We start from the raw sequence: 12546 nt of genomic DNA, 5'->3' as shown, positions 1-12546 counted from the left end.
CAAACACACACAAACACACACACACATACACACATAAACACACACACACAAACACACCCATACACACACACAAACACACACATATACACACATACAAGCACACACACATACACACACAAACACAAACACACACAAACACACACATACACACACACACAAACACACCCATACACACACACAAATGCACGCACATATACATACACAAACACACACACAAATGCATACATACACACACCAACTCTCACACACACACAAACACACACACACACACACACACACACACAGTAGCCTAGGATTGTGCTTTGAAAATGTTGATAATTGGCCGACAGGAGCCGGATGTAGATCGCTCCTGAGAGACTCAGCCAGAATACAGCAAATACAGAGGCGAATGCCAGCAGCAAACCACTGAACTGAGAACAGGACCCCCATTGAAGGAATCAGAGAAAGAACTGGAAGAGCTTGAAGGGGCTCGAGACCCCATATGTACAACAATGTCAAGCAACCAGAGCTTCCAGGGACTAAGCCACTACCTAAAGACTATACATGGACTGACCCTGGACTCTGACCTCATAGGTAGCAATGAATATCCTAGTAAGAGCACCAGTGGAAGGGGAAGCCCTGGGTCCTGCTAAGACTGAACCCCCAGTGAACTAGTCTATGGGGGGAGGGCGGCAATGGGGGGAGGGTTGGGAGGGGAACACCCATAAGGAAGGGGAGGGGGATGTTTGCCCGGAAACCGGGAAAGGGAATAACACTCGAAATGTATATAAGAAATACTCAAGTTAATAAAAAAAAAAAAAAGATGAAGGAGAGTAGCACAACTCACTAACACATTGATCACATTATTTTGATTTTCAGGGTAATGTCCTAGAAATAGTTCAACCAAAGATCCAGTTGATCATTAAGGTTAATTCTTGTGTTAGATAATAAATATAAGAGTCTAAATTGGCACTCCCAACCAACTCAGAAAATGTTGATAATTGATAGTGACTCTTCACTCCGCACTTGAGAAAGAGTATGATGTCAGAACTCAGGTCAGGTCAGAACAAGTCTTAACGGAATGACTGTGGCATGGCAGTGCAGCCATGAAGGGGCTTTCTCAGGGAGCCTTCCACAGTGTGTGCACTTCAGATGTTCTCTGAACTAAAGGGTCCAGAGAGTATCAAATCCCTGGCTTCATCCATGCCCCACGTCTGGCATCTGTGCTGTGGTCACTACTGGACGGCTTCCTGCAGGGGCGCATGCTGCTCTGACATGGGGCTTGGGGGAGGGGGTGCAGCTATTCACTCACTTCGCAGACCTGCACAAGCCCAGCACGTAAAGCTCTGCAGAAGGCGCCTCCCAGAACTAAAGAATCTGGGCGTAAAAGAAGCCTCCTGTCTTCCTCTACTTTTAGCACCCAACCAGTCTCAGCCAGCTCTTGAAGATGTCTTCCAGAGGTGCTCAGACCCAGAATGTACTCAGCACTGGTTTTTGGTGCCTGTTCTCTGTGCTGGACCCTCAACTGAGCGTTCCCCCGAGCCATTAGAGCAGTGCACACTTGTAAGAGGTAGAGCCAGCGGGAGAACTAAAGCATTGAGACGCTCCTTGAAGGACCCTTAGGGTCCAGTCTCTGACTCTGCTACTCTTTTGTGTCCCGTCCAGGACATGAATAGTTTGTTCCGTTCAGTGCCCCTGTCGTGCAATAGTTCCTCGCCTTGGACTCAGAACAGCAAGGCCCCTTAGTTATGGGCTGAAACCTCCATTGCTGTGGGCCAAGATAAATCTTTCCTCTTTATAAGTTGACTGGATTGTTCTGGTGACATACGCTGGCTAGCACACCACTCCTCATTCCTGACCCTGACTTGTGTTGCCCAATGGAAAATTTGAATTTAAGCTTTGTTCCAAGCTCTGTTTTTTGGAAAGAAGGGGGGGGGGGAGACAAAAAACACATTCCCACTTGGGAAATGTCACATTCCGTATCTTATTTCTGGAAATCTGGGATGCCCGTCTGTGTTGGTTTGAAAGAGAATGGCCCACACAGGCTCGTATATTGGTGTGCTTAGTCCCCCGTGTGTGAACTATTTGGAAGGATTAGGAGGTGGGTCCTGGCTGGAGGAGGTGTGTCCCTGAGACTGAGCTTTGAGTTCCCAAAGCCCAGGCTAGACCCAGTGTTGCTCTCGCTGCCTGCTGTCTTGTGTGTCAGGACGTAGCTCTCAGTCACTCCTTCAGCACCACGTTTACCCACTCACGTGCTGTCCGCCATTATGATAATGGACTAACCTTCTGAAATTGTGAGCAAGACCTCAACTAAATGTTTTCTTTTGTAAGAGTTGCCTTGGTCACTGTATGTGTCTCTTCACAGCAATTGAACAGGAGCCAAGACATTCTCAACTCTTTAAAGATCTTAAGGAGCTCCACTTCAGCCAACCAACCAAAAGAACAGAGCAAATTAAAGTGGAAATAAAACAACAACAAAGCTTGCTTGTTTAACTTTAGGTAGAAAATGACTCAAATCCTTGGATTATGAGCCATCCTTGAGAAAGAGCTCTTTAAAACGGTGTGAGAAATCTATCCTAAGAAATGCAAACCTAGAGTGCTCTGCAGCCACATTAAGGGTTTAGAATTCCTGAGATCTATGTGTATAAGTGCAGCACTGGGTGAATGGTGGCCCCAAAAGGTCTGTCAGTATCCTATCCTTGGGAGTTGGGTGTTTGACTTCACCAAGAAAGAGGATCTTCACCATTGTGATGGACGCAAGGACACAGAGAAGAGGAAATTGCCTTGCATTAACTGGGATGAGCCTATGGTCTTAAGGTAGTGGATCTTGAATCAGAAAAGGAACAGAAGCACAGGGAGGAGAGAGGAATGAGAACGAGACTGTAAAGATCTTACAGGAAACCAAGGAGTGGCAAGGAGTGGCAGGGGCTAAACTTGACAAGGATATGCTCTCTTCCTTGGACTTCTGACCTCTTAAGCTATAAGAAGATATCATTCTGGTGCCCGGAGTCAAGGGGAAACTGAGGGGAAAGACCCCTTGTCATCTGACACTAAGGAGATGTTTACACACAGCAGGCACTCCCAGGGGTTCATTCCGATACAGAGACTTGTGAAGAGCACGCTCACATCAGGGTGAGTAAAAGGGTGGATAAGCACAGTTCCCAAGGACGCTGTGGAGAGCCAGCTCTTTGTAGCCAGTGCTCAAGTGAAGTGTGTCCATTCAAAAGTTATTGGATGAATTGCAGTCCCTCTGGCTCTAAGATATTAGGACCATCCACAAGAATTCGGAAAGAACAAGTTCTCCACATACTCTTCTTAAATTTTATTTTGCAGTGTTGTCCTTCCAAATCCGCCTCCCTCACACGTTGCTAGGCCAGCACTATAGTGACCCACGAACTCTAGCCCTCAACACTTTTCATCGTGTAGGTAAGCTTTCAACAATGTTAGTTGCTAATAGTCAACTGCAGTTCAACCAGAATGGATGACCCATCAGCTTCGAGCTCCCCGCCATTGAGTAGGCTGATGAGTATATGCCATGTGCTCTTCTCCAGTCTGGATAAGAATGGCCTCTGGGTCCAGCGTATCCATGCTGTACATGTGTCCCATCTGTTAGCCCCTCGGGACCCATCTTGGTTAGCAACAGAGTGTCACGGCATCATGGTGTTTGGATATAGTGGCCAGGGTTACTTGGTTTCAGGCACTGAATGGGAATCTTGGAATGGATCCCTCACAGACTGGACAAGAGCGGGTGTGCAGGCTACCAGACTGGGCAACATGATTAACAGATAACTGTCTGGAGCTTGGGTTCATTCACACATGGAGATTTAGACAGGCTTCTTCTTCATTTCTTGGGTCATTTCTAGAGGAAACTGTGGACAACAGTCTCCATTGGAAACACAGATTTTCTCAAGATCCAGAAAAGCTTGACGTTCTATAATCTCACTGGCTTAGGTTTTTTTCTCGAAGCCTGTAAACCCATAGACAGCTGAGAGTTGGGGGCCACGGCCTGTCTCCCATCCTTCTTTTGGAAACTCAAATATTTCCTTTCACTGTTTTGTTTTAAAACCAGTGACTGTTTAAACCAACGGCTGTTTCAGGAAAATGAAGGGTTTTCTGTTTGTTTTGTTTCGTTTCATTTTTTTTATGAGATGAATTATATTTTAAAATCTTTATTAGCTGATTGCAACTTAAAATCCTTCGATAGGCCAGCGGCAGTTATGTGCTTCAAGGGCGTGGTCTCGTCGGAGCCTTCTGGTTAGTGTGTAGAGAGTTGTGCCTGGGTACCCATCATGGCTTTTTCCAGATGCAGGACAGCGCAGTGCTGCTTCCCTGCAGAGCCAACCTGTCAGAGGCATTTCACAGAGCTCTGCTTGCGACCTCCAGCCTACAGTAAGCAGCGAGGAGATTCTTGAACTAGATCCAGATGGAAAATACAGTGACAGCTTTGGATTCCTTCCAGGGGCCCCAGAAGAGGTGCTGTAGACACACATACTTCTTCATGGGGTCTTTAGAAGAGGAGGGGGTTGGGGAGCCACGGCCCTAAAAAAATCTTTCCATGGTCAGAAGTAAACAGACCTATTACAGGGCCTATATTTCATACGGACATTTTCACAGGACTTTTGCAGACTGTTACAACCACTGCCTTCGTGGTGTGAAGAAAACCCAGGCAGGTTAAGTAAGAAGCAAGCCCCACTTGCCGGTGCACTAGGGCTGCACCACGATCTGGCCCCTCCCTTCAGCTCTGGCTTTAATTCCTTCTCTGAGGAGTGGGGAGGAGACTAGTGTCTGGGGTCATGGCGAGGACAAAATGAGATTGATAGAAACTTTAGTTTGTAAAGATGGTGCCTGTCAGGCGGATATATTAGGAGTGATCCAAGAAAGCATTTCTCCTGAAAGGGACATGCATCATCAGATGGCTACAAGAGCTCTCTGCAAAGGAGCAAGCCGGGGGGCTCCATGCCTAGGCTCCTTTTCCTTCTCTTGAGAAAATAGACCAAGGTTGAGATTCCTCGCTTCCTGGGGGGATTCAGAGATTTGTGTGTACAGTGGTTCCTCTACGAAGACAATGGCCCTGGACTCTTGCAATGAAGGGACCTGTGGGGGAACTAATGGGGACACACACCTCTGTGACAGCCAAAGTTGCCAACACTATAGAGAACAACAACGCAGTGAGGGTTGCTATACCTAGTTCAGTTAGGGACGTAGTGTTCTACATGGTCGGTCAACTGTGCAAGCTGCAGGGGTGACCAGGCCCTCATCTCATTTCAAGGAACAAAGCCTGAGCCCTGGCTACTTAAAGATCTTAAGGAGTTCCACTTAAAGCAACCAACTAACCAATACAAACTAACAAAACAAAACAGAAGTAAAAGAAAGCAACAATAAAACTTGCTTGAACCTGGGTCACATGGTTAGATCACCCAAGGGCTCCTGGTTCCGTGTTTTCTCCATGTTCTCTCTTCCTTTGTGGGGGATGGCCTGTATGAAACCTACTGCTCTTGACCATTCAAAGGGGTCCCAGGGACTATGAACCCATACTTTCTGTAAATGAGGAAACCGTACTAGGGAGTTTCAGAAGCCTGCTTAAAGCTGCACAGCTCTGTATTCCGAGGCTCATCCATGTTTGTTATGGCCACTGAAGGACTTGCTTGCTGCTCATGTGACATGACCTCCCCCCACCATGGTACTCAGGAGTGTGGCTAGTGGATCAGCACTGATGGCATCACTAAGGACCTTGGCAGAAACCAAAACCACTTCCACGCCCATAACTGCCACTTCTGAACAAACTGAACGTTTCCATTGAGAGCACTCCTCTTCATTGCTCATTCATGGAGGAGGTCGGAGGCCAGAATCATCTACTTTCCAGGTTCTGAAGTGTTCTGAGTTCTTCCCAATTCTAAAAGGCACATCCGAAGGATGAAGGGCTATAAGCCAGCCTGAAGGTCAGAGTAGAAGGACAACTGACTGGGGCCTGATTCTTTCTCTTGGCGATGCTGTTTCTGGGTCTTAGGAATTAGGGGTTTGTAATGGGGCTGTTACAGTGATCATTGATCCAAATCCAAGACTCCTCCTCAGTGTTCCTCCGTGTCTCTGAGCAGGACTGAGCACAGTGAGTCTCTGCAATAGGAGAGGAATGAGTCTATAGACACCTGGAGGAAACACTCATGCTGGGGCAGGCCTGGTACAGTGGGCCAGCCGAGGGAGGGAGACCTTGGCATTGGGACCAGCTCTGGGCCTTCCTTCTCCTGACTCACAGCCTTCAGAGCGTCTCCTGACTCTTGGCAGGCTTGTACATGACCTTTGGAGTCAGTGATTGATGGACCTCGTGGATTGAAGGTCAGAGAGCTCTCAACTCAGATTCGAGAAGACCAGAGTACTTGTCTCCATTCAGCTACCAAAAAGACTAGGGGAAGGCATGGAAGAAAAGCTTTTAAGATTAGCCCAGGCTCCTCCTAACTGCAATGAAGAAGGAATCCTAAGTACTTTCACTAACTTATCAGGCTGCAAAATCAGGGCTTAAAGATCTGTTTCTCAGGCTGGTAAGATGGCTCAATAGAAAAAAAGGTGCTTGCTGCCAAATCTGACAACCTGAGTTTCATCCCCAGGCTCTGCACATGGTAGAAAGAAACAGAATTCCCAGAGAAGCAGAGATGACCACATTCCTCAGTGGCGTCCCAAAGTATTATGCTAAGTGAAGGACGAATCCCTTTTGCTTTGGTCTCAAATTCAAGTAAAAGAAAGTTAGGTATCTCACGTCTAATCAGCCCTATTCTTTTACATGACCAGGGAGACGCATGGCCAAGATAACCCTCAGTTTTCTCTATGACAGGGGAAGCAGCTCAAAATACCCAAAACAGTGATACCTACCCACTAAGCAGCTTTGTCAACTTCCCTCTGGATGGAGCACCGCTCTATCTAGCCCCAGCCAGTCAGTGTTTCTGACTACAGAGTCCCCTCGTCAACCTCAACCTTTAACAATTTTTTTAATTTTATATTATATGTATGGGTGTTTTATTTACACATATGTATGTGCACCACTCGGATGCCTGGGGTCTTTGGAAGTCAGAAGAGGATGTTGACTTTCCTGGAACTGGAATCACAGATGTTTGTGAAATGCCCAGAGGTTTCTGGGAATTGAACCTAGGTCTTCTGGAAGAACAGCCAGTGCTGTTAATCATCGAGCCATCTCTCTAGCCACCTTTGGGCACAGAGTTCTCCACGGATATGAGGCTAAATAGTGGCTTACTAGTCTCACAAACATAGGCATTTTACTAGTCCAAATTTTCCTTTGAAAATAACAAAGAAGTAAACAAAGCTTTGGTTGCCAAACATTTGTAAATAATTTTCCTTTTTCAAATGTCTTTAAAACTTGAGTCGCCGAATCTCTTGGCCCACAGAGTGGCTCTCTGCCATGGGAACTGTTGCTGTAAAATTATAAAAAATGCTGTCTTTTATCCCGTACTAGGTCCAGCCCTGTAGTGCCCCAAGATATCTGGTAGCTATCTTTATCTCAGTCAGCAAAGCATTTCACCCACTCTATTCTACCCCATATCACACCGCTGATGGCTTCTCTCTCTGAGCCTGGCCATGATCTCTCTACCCATCTAGTTCCCAAGGCAGGTTTCCATGCCAGAAATATACATCCCAATTCCATGGCGGCTTAGTGTCTCTGGCTGCCACACACTCTCTTAAACTTAAATCGCCACATGAAACAACACACAACACAATAACCTGTGATCCAATTGATAAGATATAATTGCCCACCTAGACACACAAAGCCCTGTACACATCCATCAAGAACATTCATAACAACCTGTAAATGTACAGAGAAGAATCTTAACATCCACTTCCATGTTCTCACCAATGTGTCTCCCTCTCTCCAGTCTCCTCCTCCTAAACCTTTTCTCCCGCCCATCCTTCCTTCTTGTCCAATGACAGGCCTCGTTCTATCTTGTACCTGCCTAAACCTGTGTGATGACATCATCCTACATTTCATCTTTTTTTGTCTAATTAAAAAAAAACTTTTCTCTCAAATACAAGTTGAGCACAACTATTATCATTTTGTAATTAAAAGCATGAAATATATCTAACACCCAGTCCAATACTCTATCAGTTAAACAGAACATTTAGTTATCCATTCCAGCTTAAGAAAGGCTTAAAATCTATGTTATATCCTGGCTAGCTTGTATACTATCTGATAACTATCTAATAAGATATGTATCTTCAAAGTTAAACTATGAATAGGCTATGATTCTATAATCAGTCTTCAACCACTTCAGAAATCTGAGAATGACTAAATACCTATACACATAGGAAGCCTAACACAGCTTCCAGAACTGAGAGGTTGTAGAGACAAATCTCCACTAGCACAGCCCTCTGTTTGTAACATGTGAGTGCAAGTCTTCAGCCTTCTGGCCCAAAATCAACTGACAGACTCTTGAAATGCAGAAACCTTGAAGGACTGATAATTCTGGCTTGGTAGAGAGTATCAGTCAACAACTATTCTGCATAAAGTGTCTCTTTTTGGACAGTATAGTCTGTAGGTAAAATGGACAGTTTCTCCCCAGTGACTGCCTAGCCACAAAATATTGCCTCTCCTGGGGGTAGAGATGCTCAATTTCTTTGTTAAATCCACCAAAGGGGAACTGTTAGGAGCAGATATGTCCCAACCAAAGATAAATAACTTTATATCTCATATTTTGTGGATATCTGACGTTTTTGAAAACCAACTATCTATATAAGGTGATCTGGACTGTTGTCCGTTAACTATCTTATTATCTTGAAAGTATTTTAACAAATGTAGGATGATGTCATCACGCAGGTGTAGGCAGGTACAAGATAGAATGAGACCTGTCATTGGACGAGAAGGAAAGATGGGCGGGAGAAAAGTTTTAGAGAGAGGAGGAGACTGGAGTGAGGCAGAAGAAGGAGAGGAGAGAACGTGGAGGCTGATGTTAAGATTCCTCTCTGCACATTTACAGGTTGTTACGAATATTCTTAAGGGATGGATGTGTACAGGGCTTTGTATGCTTAGGTGGGCAATTATATCTTATCAATTGGATCAGAGATTATTAGTCGTGTGTTCTTTCATGTGGTGATTTAATTGAATTTAAGAGAGTCTGTGGTGGCTGGAGACACTAAGCCGCCATGGAATTGGGATATATATTTCTGGCATGGTGGCAACCTGCCTTGGGAACTAGATGGGTAGAGATTGCTGCCAGGCTCAGAGAGAGGCCATCGGCCATGTGATATGGGATGGAGCAGAGAGGGTGAGACGCTTTGCTGACTGAGATGAAGACATCTACCAGATATTTTGGGGAACTATGGTGCCGGACCTAGTGCGGGGTAGAAGAAAACTTTTTTATAATTTTATAGCAACAGGGGACCTTGGTGGTTTTCCTCCTGTGTTAAACCAACTGCTGAAGGAAGGTGTCTTAGCCACTATTCTATTGCTTTGAAGAGACCTCATGGCAAAGGCAACCATTATAAAGAAAAGCATTTAAGTGGGAGCTTGCTTACAGCTTTAAAAGGTTAGCCCACGATCGCCAGACAGGCCTGGCACTAGAGCAATAACTGAGAGCTTTGCATCTGATCCATAGGCAGAAAGAGAAAAAGAGATGGGGTGGGGGAGAGCAAGAAAGAAAGAGAAACTGGGTCAGGAGTGGGCTTTTGAAACTTGACAGCCTGTCCATAGTGATACACTTCATCCAACAAGGCCACGCCTCCTAAAAACTTCCCAAACTCGTCCACCGATTGGGGACCAAGCATTCAAGGATGAGTTTGTGGGGGCCATTCTCATTCAAACCGGCGCAGGAGGGCAGGTTGTGAGTGATGGTTCTTTAGGGAGAAGTTCTCTAAAGTGGACTGGGAGGAACAAGGACCCTCTCATTTCCCTCTAAGGCACTGGAAAAATGTTGTAGAGATATTTTGATTTTAAATAGGTGTGGCTAATGGATGAACAGTGAATCAGAATTTAGAAGTATATCTGAGGGGAGAAAGTGTGCTCTCCAGTAGATTCCATAGCTCAGTTTTGTATTCTCTCTCTCTCTCTCTCTCTCTCTCTCTCTCTCTCTCTCTCTCTCTCTGTCTGTCTCTTTCTCTGTCTCTATCTGTCTCTGTCCCTTTGTCTCTGACTCTCTCTGTCTGTCTTTGTCTCTCTGTGTTTCTATATGTCTCTATCTGTCTCTGTTTATCTCTCTGTCTCTGCCTCTCTCTGTCTCTTTCTGTGTCTCTGCCTCTCTGTTTGTCTCTTTGTCTCTGTCTATCTCTGTTTTTGTCTCTGTTTCTGTCTCTGTCTGTCTCTCTGTCTCTGGCTCTCTCTGTCCCTCTGTCTGTCTCTCTGTCTTTCTGTCTGTCTCTGTCTGCCTCTCTGTCCTGTCTCTGTCTCTGTCTCTATCTGTCTCTGTTTGTTTGTCCCTCTGTCTCTGTTTGTCTTCCTGTGTCTCTGTATGTCTCTATCTATCTCTCTCTCTGTCTCTCTGTCTCTGCCCCCCCCTCTCTGTCCTGTCTCTCTGTCTCTCTCCCCATCCTGTCTTTCTGTCTCTGTCTCTGTTTGTCTCTCTGGCTCTGGCTCTCTCTCTTCCCCTCTCTCCCTTTTTTCTTTTTAATGGGAAGGTCTGTGCCCAGTTGGAGTCCAGCTCTCTGTAAGAGGTAGTTTTTCTATAGAACTAGAAAAGGTTCTATGTAACTAGATCAAGGACTAAAGAGAGATTTCATGTTCACAGTGGTCACAGAACAGGGATCACCAGTCACCACCAAACTCCCATGTAATCTCGACCTCATGAAGACCAGCCTTTACCGTAAAGATCGACATGAATCACCAAGCAAGAATTCATTCCCATTCATAAATGGGCCATAGAGGCATTATCTTGGCAAAGGCAAAGGCAGTCAAACCAGAGCATGGTTCAGAGGCACACCCAGTCCGAATCCCTCAACACACTGCCCTCTAGTCGTCTGGAGGGGTACTGTCAAGCGGATGTGACAAAGCAGTATATTATTTTCCCACTAGAATGGATCTTTGTCTGAAACAAATCATGACAAGGTCTTGGTTAATTAATCCTCCTAGGATGCATGAGGATCTGCGTTACATGGTGGCTGTGACATAAGGATTATCAAGTCACCCCAGGATCACTTTCCAGGGAGCCACTCTCTGAATCCTGGGACTCTACATAGGAAAGCATATTTGATCAGAGAATGCAAAAGCCTTAGGGGCTACAAAGCAGTGTTGAGCAACACAGCGAATCATGTGGCCAAAATGACACTTCATTTTGCTTTAATGAGCAAACTGAAAGAATATAGAAATATATCTGATGGAGAATCTTAAGGACTTCCAAAGATAAATAGACTTTTTAAAAAATGTGTTAGCTGTGTTACCTTCATTTAAAGTGTTGCTTTTGCTGTCCCCTCCCTTAGTATACACACGGAATACACACAGACCCGGCCCTGGTGACCTTGAGCCAACTAATATTAATAAGGCAGTTTCATTTCTAAAAATCTAAAGAAACTCATTTATTTTGAAGCCCACTAAGCAGCTGTAATATTCAATAACTGGGTTGGTTCTAGTGCCACCTGAACAAGTCAAGGTGCATGTATGTTCAAATACACACACACACACACACACACACACACACACACACATGCTCAGACAGACTCATGCACAATACCCAAACACATATTCACACACACAAAACAGGACACTCATACACACATGACACACACTTGTGTACACATAATGCACACACACTTGTGCACAAATACATGTGCCCACACACTCTCAGTCTGCTAAGATTACCCATCCTGAAATTAAGTGGGGGCCTCACTTGATGCCTTGGCGATCAATAGTTTTGCTGGGAAGTGGGGGCGGGGGGAGGGAAACGTTCCATCACGCCCTGAATGCCAGGGCTGGGGAAAGAATAGAATAATCAGGGGCTTTTATTTTTCTCCATATATTATTGCGAAAGGTCATCCTCATGTCCTGCATCTGTCTCCCATAATACGACAAATCAGACATTCTGCAGGAGTTAGTCCCACTGTTATTCCAGTGACTGGTTTATTTTAGGACTTGCACATATGAAAATGCACGAATATTTAAAAATACATTAAAAATAAATTGTTCATCCATTCATTCATTTATATTTATTTTGTGTGCATGTGTGAGAAAGAGCGAGAGAGTGAGAGGGCGAGACAGAGACAGAGAAAGGTAGAGAGAGCCAGAGAAACTGTGTGCAGGTGGCTGTGGACTCCTGAAGAATGAGTTGCCCAGTGCAGATACTGGAATTAAACTCTGGAAGAGCTTAACTAGGAGGCTCCCTTGGGCAAAGACTCAAGGATGGAAGGAGCTGGCTGTCCTGGTCACTTTTTGTCAATGTGACACAGCCTAGGGTCTTTTATGAAAAAAGAACCCGAATCAAGAATAATCCTCAACCAGAAGCCTGTGTGCGTCATCTTGATTGATGCCTGATGCAGGAGGTCCCAGCCCTCTGTGGGTGGTGCTATCCCTGGAAAGGCGGTCCTTGGTTGTATAAAAGGCCGCCTGAACGAGCCATGAGGAACAAGCAGGCAAGCAGCGCT

This window comes from Rattus norvegicus, chromosome 17 (genome assembly GCF_021556685.1).
Source record: "Rattus norvegicus strain SHRSP/BbbUtx chromosome 17, alternate assembly SHRSP_T2T, whole genome shotgun sequence".
Lineage (NCBI taxonomy): Eukaryota > Metazoa > Chordata > Mammalia > Rodentia > Muridae > Rattus > Rattus norvegicus.
This window is presented reverse-complemented; position numbering follows the sequence as displayed.